This window comes from Triturus cristatus, chromosome 3_2, assembly GCF_964204655.1.
Source record: "Triturus cristatus chromosome 3_2, aTriCri1.1, whole genome shotgun sequence".
Lineage (NCBI taxonomy): Eukaryota > Metazoa > Chordata > Amphibia > Caudata > Salamandridae > Triturus > Triturus cristatus.
Window position 1 is genome coordinate 399,084,916 of NC_140584.1, and position 15,230 is coordinate 399,100,145.

Here is a 15,230-nt window from a genome sequence, read left to right on the forward strand (position 1 = left end):
TAAAAATAGTAATAAATCTGGTTGGGCATTTGTTGCTGTGAATTGTCAAAGCCTCAAGATTAACAAAGACTCAAGATCAATAAGACTAGAAGCAGTACAAGAGGACGACCCAAACGACTGGACTCAATGGCTAGAGCTACTGGTGAATCTGAGTTTTATTACAACCTTTCAAATAAAGAGTGGCACTGGCCAACTGGGCAAGCTCAGCTACTACAGTACAGACAGACTGATAGTAGTAGTAGTACAGAGAGTCATCATAGCAGAGGCAGGGATAACAAGATTTTTGAAACCGTGCAGATCGAAGGATAATTCTTGGTAAAAAATAGCATTGGGAAACTGAAACAATAGTTCATGAAAAATATGGTGCAGTAAAAGTTATGGAATAAGAAATATTATTAAGAACAAGAAGACTTACTGGGGACAGCAGAGGAGCCCTCATTGGTGTCCTCCTGGTGGTGGTGTTCTGACTGTTCTCCTGCCGACTGCCCACTCCCTGTCTGTCTGCCCCTGGGTGGTGATGAACAGGAAAGATATAAGAAAGAGACAAACATTGATGGATGGTGTCAAACAAATACAATATTTTTAAAGAACGGTCAAAAAACACTTATGTAAACAACAATTGCAGTAACTAAATTGACCCATCTCATTTGGTCAACAAATAGTATCAGGGGATTCGCGGATCTTCTACTTAAGTTACTATTTATCAACAGTAATCCAGTCTTCCATTCTGATTCCAGAATACTAAGTTACAACTAAGCCTAAGTACGACGTACCACCTGACCTAGCCCACCTATTCCAGGCATGACAATTGTACATTAAGTATGCATTTCCACTTCTTTTATTCCTCAACAATGCATATGGTCAAATGGAGGACACATGACTACATTTTTTGTATACACCAAATTTTGGGTTGATTGATTGATGCTGATGTTCTGCTAGTGCCACTGCTAAGCCAATTACCACCACTCATTGAACAAACTAGAAAAGGTTCTAATAAAGACTGGCGTACTAGCAGCACGTGACGTAACTGAGGGGGCATCATGCATACCACTAAAAAATTACATACTCATACAAAGTACCTAAACCTAAGTATCAATCCGCCCCTATCTCTTAGTGACAGGACAAAGTAAGGACTAGAGTCACTGTAGCATTACGTAACTTAATTTCTCTAAAATAAACTCTTACAGTTTCACGCTAAGTGAGCGCAAACGCAAAGTTGCAAACAATTAAGATTAGTAGTAGTGCAGAGGAGCACCTGTGTCATAATCACAGAAGACTTTTAAACGTAATTAACCTGGAATGTAAGCAACAACTTTCTAGCTGGTTGGAAGAAAAAAAAGATATTCGCAATATATAACACAGAGCAGAAGAACAGACACAAAGTAGCAATAATTAAATAGTTACTCACTAAGACCCGGGACCTCCACTCCTAGCAGGTCCTGCTCACGGTCCAGGATGTCGGACCACCGGTGCGTCAACTGCGCCTGGGTGCGCCGGACCCCAGAGCAGCGCAACACTGCCCGGAGCACCTACCCCCACCGCTGTCGATGCTCCCGGAGGCCGTACCCAGACCCAGGCATGCCACCTGCTGCCAGGGTTGAGGGGAGGTGGCACTGCACAAAGAAAATGAGTGCAGCCAACTCCACCACCCCAAATAAGGCCCGTGCCTGCACCCCTTGTGGGCGCTGCCTTTCGCAAGGAAGGCGGTCGCGGCTCTGGCTGCGACGACGAGCCCTACCCTTTGACATGGTTCTGGGATGGGGCGGGAAAGAAAAGGTAATAAAATTAAAGGAAGTAAAGGAAATAAATAGCAGGCAATAGAAAGAGTGAAAAAGTAGCTAAAAAACAAAAAAAAAAGAAGACAAAAACCAAAAATATAGAAGCAGGAAAATAGTTAGAGAAAAAATAAATAAGAAAGATTAAAAAAAAGTGGCTTCAAACAAAGGATTGAAAAGATGCAGGGAGGATTCAAAATCAGGCCCCAGAACCATGCAATAGAGTTAAAAACAAGATGGCCGCGCCCATTGCGACCACGTGCGCAAGTTCGCGCAATATTTTCTCCCCGAGCAAGCAAAAAGCAACGCGATCAAGTAAAAGCGTTCGCGAACAGGAAATATCTACAGCGAATGGGCGCGAACATGCATTGCGCGACCCGGAACAGGAAGTAAGCATCGCGAGAGGGCGGGACAAGTGAAAACAAGAAGGCAGCACCTGTGAGCAACCGCATGGGTAAGTTGTCATGCCTCGATCACGCAAAAAATACAGCGAACAGGCGGTAAAAATACTTCTGCGTCTTCGCGATATTTCCGGCGTGTTTGCGGAGATTTTCAACATTTTCACGATAGTTTGCGAAAGCGAATTTCGCAAATTCCGCCCACCCCTAGTCACAGCCATTTATTTTGAAACTTTCAATGACCCATTGCAAATAAATCTTTAATATTTGCATATCCTTTTCCCCAGTACACTGCATCTTCTTTTCTTTGTTTGTTTAAGAATTTTTGGACCAGTCAAATCCTTTCATACAGGCATTGTACATATCGTATTGGTTGTGACATTCAATTTATATGTAGAACTTCTAATAATCCATTTGCATACTAGTATTAAATAGTTATTGTAACCGGAACCTTTCACCATTGTGTGGAGGTGCCCTGAAAGAAGGATGGCGGTGCTTGTGGACCATATAGATTCAAGGACACTTTAGTCAAAGCCATTTCAACTTTATGATTGATTGAGAGATTGATTTATTTTTGAGCTTGTAGTGCAAAAAATTACCTTCAGGTGTCCTGGCGCTAGAATCAAGTTTCAACCAGATCAGGGCATATAAGGCAAAGAGATGAGTAGTAGTACTTCCTGAACAAATTGGTGATTAGATAGAAGGCAAAGTTTTAAAATAAGTTACAGTTACATTGAACCACAGCAGGATAGGAGATCGTGAGCATATTTTAGGGGAGTAATAGGAGACATTGCAAGAAAGGAGAAGCAAAGCGTGCAAGCAAGAGTATGGAGAATACATCTCCAGCAACATTACAGAGGACCTAAAGCATGAATGGATCAAATAATCATATAAAGAACCTCCAGCATCTTGAGCATGAGGAGTCTGGTGATTGTAAACCAATGAAATTTCGCAGGATTGTTGGATGATCAGCTTTGTGTAGAGCAAGTAGCAAAAAGGTAGACATCTTCTGTATAAAGTGAGGCCTAATGAGATGAATTATTGAATGTCCCAAAAAAGAAAGCTTACATAGTCAGAAGACAAGCCGGTGTACTTTAAAGTTGAGAAATGGAAGACATTTCTTGAGAGTTCTGTTGAGAAGAAAGTGAGCTCAAGAGAACTTTTTGGTCTTAGTTTATGTGAAAGGGCTGAGGCAGAGAAAAATCAGGCCTAGGCTAAAAGTGTTTGCAAATGGCATGAGTTGAATTGGTTAAACGACTTCTAGGTGTATGTTACCTGTAATCAGAAGTTCCTAAGCATTCCAAATGTCTAATGAACATTGTCTGTAATCTCTATAGAGTACAGCAAACAATAGTAGACCTGTTACCACCCTGTCTGCGGATCACTAGACTCAAATAAAGAGGCTTACTGGACTATTTATGGAGGGATATGTTTGATCTCACAGGGCTTCGGTCTCTGTTTACTAACTACTAAGGCGATCAATTGATAATTAATCACATAATCATAACATTTATTAAATATTTTCAATTAAAATAGAAAAGGAATTAGACAAAGTTCCACAAATAACATAAAGAACAAAGTGTAAAAAAATAGGTGTGCCCCAATACAGTCACTTTTTCTCGGTGTGCTTGGGCCGATCCTGAGGTGATGTCCCAAAAATCCTGTTGGATTTCCTCCATCAGATTTCCATTTCTCTTGGTCGTTAATAATTGGTGATTCATTTAGTTTAGGGTCCACGTTTCAGTCAGGAATTTGCCAGCATCTCTAGTTATATGGTTTAAAGATCAAATTGTTTACAATCCTTCTAAGGTATCACTGGTGAACTGTAGTTCCGCTTGGCTTGATTAATCTCTAAGGAAAAATTGTCAAATCTGTACTATTCTGATACTTCATTTGTAAAAAAACATATGGGAAGCGCTTTTATTATGATGCTTATATTGTCCTGTTACACAAATAGCCTGTATATTAGCACCCATATTTCTTAACACTTTGTGTCAGGATTACATCACAGAGCCCTGATTCAAAATATATTTTGGAATTGACTAAGCCATGCAATGCCCAGTTGACTTGACTTTGCGTGGCTTAGTAAAGAAAAGAAAGGCAAGGTATCCCTTTCTGCACAAAAACTATTCTGACTACAATGGAGGCACCCTTTCGTTGTGTTGCCTGCATTGATGGAAGACTGCCACAAGAGTGCCAGTGCAACAAGAGAGCAGAAGTATGCCATATGGTTGTATATATGGAGCATTTATGCTCTTTTCCTTTCACTCAATTCAGCGCGGCATGTTCCCTTGCTGTGTTGAGTTGCGTGAAAGTTCAATAAATCCAGGCCTCAGACCATAGTTGGGAATACATCCAATTACTGTTGAAACTAACTAGAAAATAAGGGTAAATTGCTAAGTGACAGGAAAGCAGGATTTTGTGCTTGTTCTAACTTAGTCCGATACCACTCTTTTGCAGGTGGCACATGAACACTTACTGACACGGCCAGGTTACAGGAGAGATGTGGTATCTAAAGTTTCAAATGGCAGGGAATAGCATAAGTGGAGACAGTGGCAATTGAGGGTGGTGGCAGTTCATAGAGATAGGGGCTCCAGGCTACATCATTGCTATGAAAGGAAGAATCTGGCAACCAAGTTCTGCTTTGATTGTGCAGTTCAATCTGGTGGGGCTCTGCCCTCTCCCACATACTTGCATTCACCACAGCTTAAACCAATAACCAGTCGGGAATGGTTTGCAAAAATACAGAGCCATAGAAGGACAGTTTCTCTGTAAGTTCCTCAGTATGACAGACACACTTCTAAGACTGCTCCTGATGAACAGGCATGCTCCTATTTTCCTACCTCAACCATGAAGATATTTAGACTTTGAACTGATCTTGTTCCATTTTCTCCCTTACTTTCCTTCCTCTATACAGTTTTCTTAATTCTTGTGTCTCCCTAATTTTAACCCCTCTCCTGACCCCCTTTATTTTGACTTATTTTCACTCCTGTTCCAGTTAAGCTATCCTTCAGGGCACCCTCAGACTGATTACTCTAACTCTGTATTTGCACCATCTTACAACTATTTTCCAGAGGAATTAATAAGCATTTCACTAAGTTTGCTGCTGTGGCTATAGTTTAGCAGCCACAGTGCATTATGCAGCAGGTAGTTCACTTTTGAAGTCTTGCAGTGGGGAGGGTGCGATGAATTACAAAGAATATACACTCACACATTCAATACGACATAAAACACATTATTCCACTTGGCTCCTTTAGTATCACTGCTATCAGTTTCCATGTCGCCGGTGGGGTTACTTGCTATCCAGCCTGCTATACTGGTCAGCATATCCCTAAATGGGTAGGGAGATGCCTCTTCGGATTCATGTCTTAGATCCTCTCTCTCGAGCAGCCAGAACTGGTCAGTCAGTTAGTCAGCTACAAAATAGGAAAACATGCAAACCTTTATTATCATTAATAATTTGTAGAGTTAAACCAACTTCTTATTTCTACTATTACTCTTGGTCACAATCTATAGATTCTAAATTATCGGCTGTCAAACTCATCTTCAGTTTTGCAAGGAAAGTGAGGGGATTAGAAAAAACAAATCTTACATCAAATATAAGAAGAATTGTGTTTTTTTTCTAAGGCTAACACAAGAAAGGGGCATATTTACAATATTTTGGAGTAGGACAGCCCTGCAAGTCCTCTAGCTGCGCTGCCTTACATCAAAAGAAAAGGGCAGGAATACGCTCTATCTACAAGATTCGGAGCATACCTGTTCTGTCCATTGGCGCACAAACTGCAGCCGAGCGCTAACGCATGCACCCTTGCACCATGTTGCTAGGGTGCATGTCATGTTGGCATGATTCTTTTCTGTTCAGGAAGGGACACCCTCTTGCACAAAACAATCAAAGGCGGCATTTTCCTCATTTTAAGTGTGCTGCAGAAAGTAGCACGTGATAGAGGAAGAAATGAGGAGAAATGTAAACATTTCTCCTTGTTATGCCTGATTTGGGAAGATGTTAGGTTTAGCGCTGCCCCAGTTTTACTATATGTTTTAATTCTAGGATAGTGTCGAAACCATGGGTGTTGAGTGGGAACACCCACAGCAACACACATGGAATACCCCTTGGATACAGACTAAGGCATCACCTCACTCCATATTTGCAAGGCCATGGCAAGCCACGCATGGTGGCTTTTGCGAGTCCTTGTAAATATTGGCTGGCACACTGCGCCTCCAGAGCAACACAAAAGTGACTATGGCAGCGTCAAAGTGCTACAGGGACATTGTAAATATGCCCCAAGGTGACTTACCCAGAGATTTAGCAGAGTCCTACAATGCCTAATTTGGAGCTAGGAGATTCTGACACTCACTGGAGCTACAAACACGTACAGTTTATCTCTGTTGCCTAGTTGTGCCACGTCCAATAGAGGATGTAGAGCTCAGGTCACATCAGCTTGTTCTCCATCAAACGAATCCAAGGTTATACCAAATTCATCCTATTAAAACACTAAACAAAATGAAAGGTAAGAGAAGATTGATTGAGGCCTGTATACAAAGAGGGATCAGGTGTGCATTTCAGGCAGCTGACTACTACACTGCAAGCTCATTTTCACAATGGCATTGGAGAAGTTCAAATAAATTAGATGAACAAATTAAATTAAATTGTTATAACGAAGTATCAATTCCCTGTTATGCAATGCAATCAAGAAGGGGATGGATTTGCGTGGATTGCACTTGTGCTTGTCTAAATAAAGGTTATTCTTTCTTATTTGACCCATAGGTACTGCTCACATCCAAGTACGACAAAGCATGCTAAGACTCCTTTGACTGTTTACTTCATGATTGGTCAAGGTAGAAGGTATATTCATAGAAATTCAGAAACTAATTTGAAAATAGGAAACCAAATAAACACGCACCGATGTATGAGAACCGTTCTGAATAATGTTTTCAGAAATAATTACACAATATAAATAGGGGGGTTTAAACATTTTCAATCCTTCCCATTAATTGCAGCCAAATGGTGCACATATCCTATAGTCTGGGGGCCCGATTCACAGAACTAACTTAAGACAAAATCCTAAACTTACTACCATTTTGGTATTCACAGAAGGCACTTACTCATTTTGGTATTCACAGAAGGCACTTACTCATTTCGGTATTCACAGAAGTTAGGAGTCCTAACTTTAGGACTCCTAAATGCTTTCTGTGAATACCGAAAGCCTTACAATTAGGATTTTTCTCAGTTTAGTGGTAGTATAGTTAGGACTCCTAACTTTAGGACTCCTAAATGCCTTCTGTGAATACCGAAAGTCTTAAAATTAGGATTTTTCTCAATTTAGTAGTAGTAAAGTTAGGACTCCTAACTTTAGGACTCCTAAACGCCTTCTGTGAACACCGATAGCCTTAAAATTAGGATTTTTCTCAGTTTAGTAGTAGTAAAGTTAGGAGTCCTAACTTTAGGACTCCTAAACTGAGAAAAATCCTAATTTTAAGACTTTCGGTATTCACAGAAGGTATTTAGGAGTCCTAAAGTTAGGACTCCTAACTTCTGTGAATACCGAAGTGGGTAAGTGTCTTCTGTGAATACCAAAATGAGTAAGTGCCTAATGTGAATACCAAAATGGTAGTAAGTTTAGGATTTTGTCTTAAGTTAGTTCTGTGAATCGGGCCCATCGTGATTTGTGGGTGAGAATCGTGGCACTCGTGCCACACTGCACAGCGGTGTATAAATGAGTATTCTAGAGCTAAATGTGAGAAGTTATTTCAGGGGGAAAAATTACATGAGCCATAGAGACAGAACAAGTGGGTGGAATGTCATCCTTATCTATGTCAACATGGAGAGCAAGCTATTGAAACAAAGTAGCTCAAAAAAGATGACAGAAGAATGTGTCTTGCTATGAACAAGTCTTTTGGAGGAGTTGGGATATTGGTGATTTTCAAAGAGCATTGTGAACTGCGGAACGAGAGGCCTTGATAATACGCAGCTCACAGCTCTGCCGTTGCTACACAATGGTCAGAATATACACTATTGCGAGAAAATGTGATCACTTCTGTAATAGGCAGACAATGGAGAAGAAAATAGAAACAGAGAGCCATATTATAAAGGAACGGCGATAACATTATAGCCGCTTTAGCGGCAGGAAACTGCCACTAAAGCAGCGATAGTGGGCTTGATAATATGCCCTTGTGAATTCCCATAGAATCCCAGGTTCTGGTGTGAACATGGGCTTCTATTGGAATTCACAAGGGAATATTATCAAGCCCATTATCGCTGCTTTAGCTGCAGTTTTCTGCCGCTAAAGCGGCGATAATGTTATCGCCGTTCCTTGATAATATGGCCCCATGATGGCACCCTCAAGTGTAGGAAGCTCGGAAATGAGCTCGGGGGACAAAGAGCATACAACCTCAATTACCAAATTAGACTTCTTGGGAGAAATGAGGTTGGATCAAATAAACACAAGGAGACAAGGCAGGGGAACCTTGAACAGAGGTAAAACAGCCCTGCCAGGACAAGAACAAGGAGATCAAAAGGGAGCCAGATGAGGCAGACGGAAAAGAAGCAAGAAAATGTAAAGGATTTTGTATAAAACAACTCAATTATAAATATTCCCTCAAAAATACTACATGAAAAACACACCAGACTCCTGAATGAAGGATTAACCTTCGGCCCCAACTCAAAAATAATTCTAGTTACTGCCAGGATTAATCTGTACAAATTTTCGAGAAAACCAAAACTAAAAATGTGCTTTGCACATAAAGCAAGCAAAAGTGGTAAGGAAGAAGAAAGGAGAGCTTCAGCAATTACAACTAAAGATATAGTTCATTTGAGGTCCCTAACATCTCGTAGATGGAAGCACGATTGTAAATATACAAGAGGGATTGGACAGACTGTCTGAGCTTGAGCTTTGTGAACATTTGGGAATTTCAACAGATGAGACGACAGGCAGTATGTGTAAAATTAAGTCAATGTTATGTCCCCTACTTCCAGTGAGAATAAGATTGATTTATTCTAGGATGTTATGACTGAGGTAATCAACAAAATAAGACTTAAACAATTGAAGGGCAAAAAGTAGCATGCAGAACAACATGACAAATGAAGCCTGAGCAGCACTCACTGATCTCCAACAAGATGAAAGCATCTTAATGAAGGTCTCTGATAAAGGAGGGAATATTGTGATCTTAAGTTGGGAGAAATACATAGCGGAAGACAATAAACAGCTTAACAATAAAGAACATTATTCAAAGCTTTCAAAGGACCCTATCGCTGAATAAATGCACATATTTCACAGGAAACTAAAAAAATGTGCATGATTGAGATCTCGTGGATGACAATGAATATTTGTATTTCAAAACAGTTCATCCAATAATGCAACAATTTAATTTTTACCAAAAGTTCATTTAGGATAGCTTAAATCCTCTGGGCAGACCGATTGTCGGCCCAGCCGACTCATTATTAGAAAGCATCTCAGGAGTTATCAATATTCTTTTTCCTTATGTAATGAACCTCCCTTCATATTTAAAAAACTGTCACCTAAATTGAATCAACAGGATACCATGGAAATCGAACTATCTGATGGCCACAGTTGATGTTGTATCCCTGTATACATCCATCCAGCAAACAGATGGAATCAAGGCATGCAATTTCTTTCTCAGGTCATGCTCAATCTCTCTATTGGAGCATTCCAATAAGCTTCTGTCTCCATCACAACGTTTTCCTTTTCAATGACACTAATTCCTACAAATACAGGGAACCGCGTTTTTCATATTCAATGACACTATTCCCTACAAATACAGGGAACCGCGGTTTTCATATTCAATGACACTATTCCCTACAAATACAGGGAACCGCGGTTTTCCTATTCAATTACACTATTTCCTACAAATACAGGGAACCGCGGTGGAGATGTCCTTTGCACCAACCTATGTGAATTTAACAATGGGTTGGGGGTAAGTGAAGACCGTGTGGAATGAACACAACAGAACAAAAATGGAAAAGATCATCCTATGTGTATTATTCATTGACAACCTATTCAGCAGATGGGAAGGTCATAAATTCCTGAATCAAAGTAGTTGTTCTCTCTTTCACTAATTTCATATGTGAATTTGAGTTTTTGTGGATTATTGTTGAGAGATTTCATAAATTCTTCAAAGTTACCTCTTTCACCTTCCCAAAAAAAAACAGAGAACTCTGGGTAGTTCCCAAGTTTAGGTGGAATGTACCTCCAGTACAGAGCACTCTCAACACCTGCGACAATCTAAATTTGCTCACCTCAAATGTTTGCTTTTCTATCAAAGTCTTTAAGCGTAGGATTAGCACAGTGCCTTCCACGCAGTGATAGAAAGGGCCGTGGTGGGGGGTTGGCCTGTGGCCAATCTCTTTGGCAAACCCCTCAAAGGCAGCAGGGACCCCATTTGGCCTGGCCATATTCTAGATGGGAGAGGCATGCAGCCCCCTTATCTGAATCGATTTCAGCTCAGGGGACCCCATCTCTGGGTCTTGCACATTTTGTGGGGGAGGGTGAGGGGGGCACGTATCCCTCTCCCTGAACCACTTTTGGCCCCAGTGCATTTTATTAGGGGAGGGGTATGTGGCCACCTCCCTGTGCAGTTTTTGGCCCGAAGACTCCATCCCTGAAGCCCACCAATATTTTTATGGGGGATGAGGGCATGCAACCCCCTTCCCGGGTCAATTGTGGCCACGGAGACCCCATCTTCTGGGTCTCACCCATATTTTAAAGGGGTTGGGGAGCACGCTTCCTGCATCCTGGACACATTTTGGCACCTGTGGCCCCATCACCCAGGGCACAGCAACTTTCCAAATGGAGATGGGGGCATGCAGCCCCCTTCTGCAGGCTGATATTGGCTCCAGGGACCCCCATCCCCTGGGACCTGGCCAATGTCTAAAGGTGGGATGGCATTTCGACCCAGGGAATAAAAGCTGCAAATAAGGCAAACAAGGTGCCATTTCTTTCTTTTAAACACCTTTTAACCTTTTGTACTGAATTCTTTTAGGTCTGAGGGATTTTAAATGACAAGTTTGGGGGTCTTTTGCTTATCGGGGAAATCTGATCCACTGCAGCACTCGAATGCTGTTTGAGTGGAAGGAGGGTTAACAATTTTTCCTCTTTTCGTCCTCCCTGCTAAAGACACCCTTTTGGGTGGGTGGTGGTATTGTTGTTCTCCTATACCATTTCCCTCCGGTATAAAACCAGACAATGGCGCAGACGCGCAGACGCGCAGCGGATAAAAGCTGCAAACGAGGTGCCACTTCTTTCTTTTAAACACCCTTTAATATTTTGTACTGAATTCTTTTAGGTCTGAGGGATTTAAAATGATAGGTGTGGGGTTCTTTTGCTTACCGGAGAAATCAGTTGGTTCTTTCCTCCTCCCCGGTCCACTGCAGCACTCGAATGCGGTTTGAGTGGAGGGAGGGTTAATAATATATAGTCTTTCTGTCCTCCTTGCTAAAGACGCTATTTTGGGAGGGCAGTGGTATAGTTGTTCAACTCTACTACTTCTTTCCGGCGCCGATGCTCAGTGGATTGACGCTGCAAATGTGGCAAAGGAGGTGCCATTTGTTTCTTTTAAACACCTTTTCACCTTTTGTAATGAAATCTTTTAGGTCCGAGGGATTTTAAATGACAAGTGTGGGCGTCTTTTGCTTACCGGAGAAATCAGTAGGTTCTTTCCTCCTCCCCGGTCCACCGCAGCACTTGCATGCTGTTTGAGGGGAGGGACAGTTAACAACATTTATTTTTTCTGTCCTCCCTGCTAAAGACGCCATTTTGGGAGGGCTGTGGTATAGTTGTTCTCCTATGCCACTTTCTTCCGGGATAAAACCGGATAATCGGACCGATGCACAGAGGTCGCATGCAGAGGCTCACCAAAGGCAATCCCTTCAGAGCACGTTCGCGCCAGGACTGTGCCCAGTGCCGGTACCCCTGGTGGTTTTTGTTAAGATAACTGTATATATATATTCTCTCAGAGCAAGATTGACCAGGTTTTTAGGCTACTGTGTATAGTGTGGAAAAATAATAATCTGAAGGGAGGGCACCTGTACATAGATTCACTGAAAAAACCATAGGTTTCAGAGATGTTATAGTTAGTTGGACATTTCACTCGTACAAAACCAGAGAAATATAGTTAATTGAGCTAACTATAACTCACGCCCCCGCAATGAACTGCTGATGACATCACATATTACATTACTCATGATATGGTCAGTGACATCACTGATGACATCTCAAATGACATCACTGATGACATCACTGATGACGTCATCCACATGATAATCTGCAGGGTATAAACTCAGCGTTGTCTGCCCTGATTTACAAATCATTCATGCAGGAGTTTTTTTTAAAAAAAACAAATACCTATTTTGTGAAAAAGCCTCATGTAAAGTGGGGACCATAAATTACGAAATGTAATAATAAAGCACCAGAATTTTCAAGCACCAATGGACGATGCCGTTTCGTATTTACCCTGCCTGCATTTTCAACATTGTTATTTATTCACCATTTGAGATGTACAATTATCAAGAATTAATAAGCGCTGCATTTTATGATGGGACCATATTTTGTCCATCCCTGCCTCCTCCACACCACCTCTTCATTCTCCCCTTCTTGTTCTGATGTGATTAGAAAGATGGATGAGCAGAAATGAGACACCAAGCACATTACACAAAATATAAGTTGATGGAAAAAATGAGTTTGTGTCACATGGACTGGTTCATGCAAGGGAATGTACAACTGGAAAATTGCTTTATATTTAAGGTTTGAAATTGACTTGCTATTTTGGTTTACACAAGATAAAAACAAGATAAAAATAAGTTATCTGTAAACATAACTCATGAGTCTGCACAGTCGCTGTAGGAGTTTGTGCTGCATTACTATATTTTTTGCCCTTCTGACCGCCCACTTCCCCACCTCGTCGTCTACCCTCCTCCTGCTTTCGGCTTTTAATTCCTATAACAATAGGTTCATATCACCCTGGTGCAGCACAATACAGATAGCTGGAAATCTCATGCCGAACGAATTGTCGCAACAGTGCCCTGCAGTGCAATGAAAGGCTGTAGGGCACCCATACACAGGTGAAGTTATGTTCCATTTTTTATCTCCGCTCTGTAAGCTTGCTGGCTAAGAACAATATCCTTCCCTTTTGCTTCGGAATCAATTTCCCGTTGCTTAGGCTTTCTCAAGGTGGACAAGCGAGATGACAACCATGATAAAGTTAATTAGAATAGATATGGGCTGTAGGTGCTGGCTGAGTCGTCGCCATTTTAGAGTGTGCAGAGCAGCTTTACTTTTTCAATAAAGAGCTCCCGGCGTGCAGCTCAAGGGTTATCCTTTGAGATTCAGCTTGTGCATATATCCGCCTGTTGTATTAGAGAACTCGGATGAAGAGACCCACATGCTCATCACCAAAAACAGTTGCAGGATTTCACATCATCTGTGATCAATCTGCCTGAAAAATGTTAGAAGCAAATTTGATTATACCTAGTGTCACCAAATAGGAAACCTGATGCAGGGGCATTGACATATTTCTCTACAACTAAGTATAAAATGCTTCACGTGCTTCAGCAAATGTGATCTAAAATCCCATGCATTACTTTTAAATGTCTAACACAACGCAAAAGCCTTCTTATTTAGATAAAATCCACACTATCTGCCAAGTTGAGGCTTACACAGCAAATAGAAAGCTCTCATAAGGGTTCTAAAATTCAACTTCTAGACCAGGTCACTTACTTTCAGTGCAGAGACATATTATACGGAATTTTCTACCCGCAGAGATCAGACTGTGTCTCTCATTGACAGCCTTCAGGAAAAAGCTTAATATCTAAGTATTTGGTTAGCCTGCGCTTTAGAAATCCTCTCAGACATAAAGGGCCTCATGTAGGTAGCGAAATACCGGTCGGTAACGGCCGATTTTCGGTAAACATGCCGTTACCGACCGGTATTCAGACAAGTGAGATGTAGGAGTCCAAAAACCACTTTTCGGTAAATATGAGGCGGTAAATACCGATTCATAGTTACCGAATTCTAAAATACCGATTCATATTTACCGAATACACAATTAACGAATCGGTAAATATGAAGTGGTAAATATGAAGTGGTAAAAATCTAAAATGACATGTAGGAGCAGTCGGTAATTAAGAAATCCAGGAAAATCGGTAAATAAGAGTCGGTAATTAACACGGATGGAAAGCAGGTGGTAACCATCAACAATGCACATAAGCAATCCCAAAATGCAACAGCGTGGACAACATGGCCGCCATGTACGTCATTGCAAGGCGCCTACGTCTACAGGCAGCAGGACTGAGGGTGTGGCGACGGGAGGAACAAATCTACAGACAGCGCATCACACTATTCCAGCTGACTGATGCAGAGATACATGAGAGGTACAGGCTACACCCCGAAACCATCATGGACCTGATAAGGGACCTGCACCCACTCCTGGACCAGCCAACAAGAAGGGCGCACGCCATACCACCACATGTGCAGGTGCTCTGCAGCCTACATCTACTGGCATCCGGAAGTTATCAGGTGGTGACAGCTGCGGTGGGTGGTGTATCCCAGAGTTGCCTGTCCCGTTTCTTCAGGAAGTTCCTGGATGCCATGATGCAGAGAATGCACCACTACATAAGCTTCCCAAACACACAGGCTGCACTGCAGAAAACAAAAACAGACTTTTATCACATGGCACAGTTCCCCCATGTCATCGGCTGTATTGATGGTACACACATCCCAATCTGTCCACCAGCTGATACAGAGCACATCTACAGGAACAGGAAGTCCACCCACTCCATCAATGTGCAGGTGATCTGTGATGCAGGGAACATCATCACAGATATTGTTGCAAAGTTTCCTGGGAGCACCCACGACTCTTACATCTTCCAGAATAGTGGGATATACACACGACTGAGTGCCGGAGAATTCGGAGAGGGATACCTGCTGGGTAAGTAACAGTGACGCCCCTTGAAACCTGCAAATCAGAGTGTATAGAGGCATGTAACTGATGGTTCCCTTTTACTCATCCAGGCGACAGTGCATATGCATGCCGGTCATTCATCCTC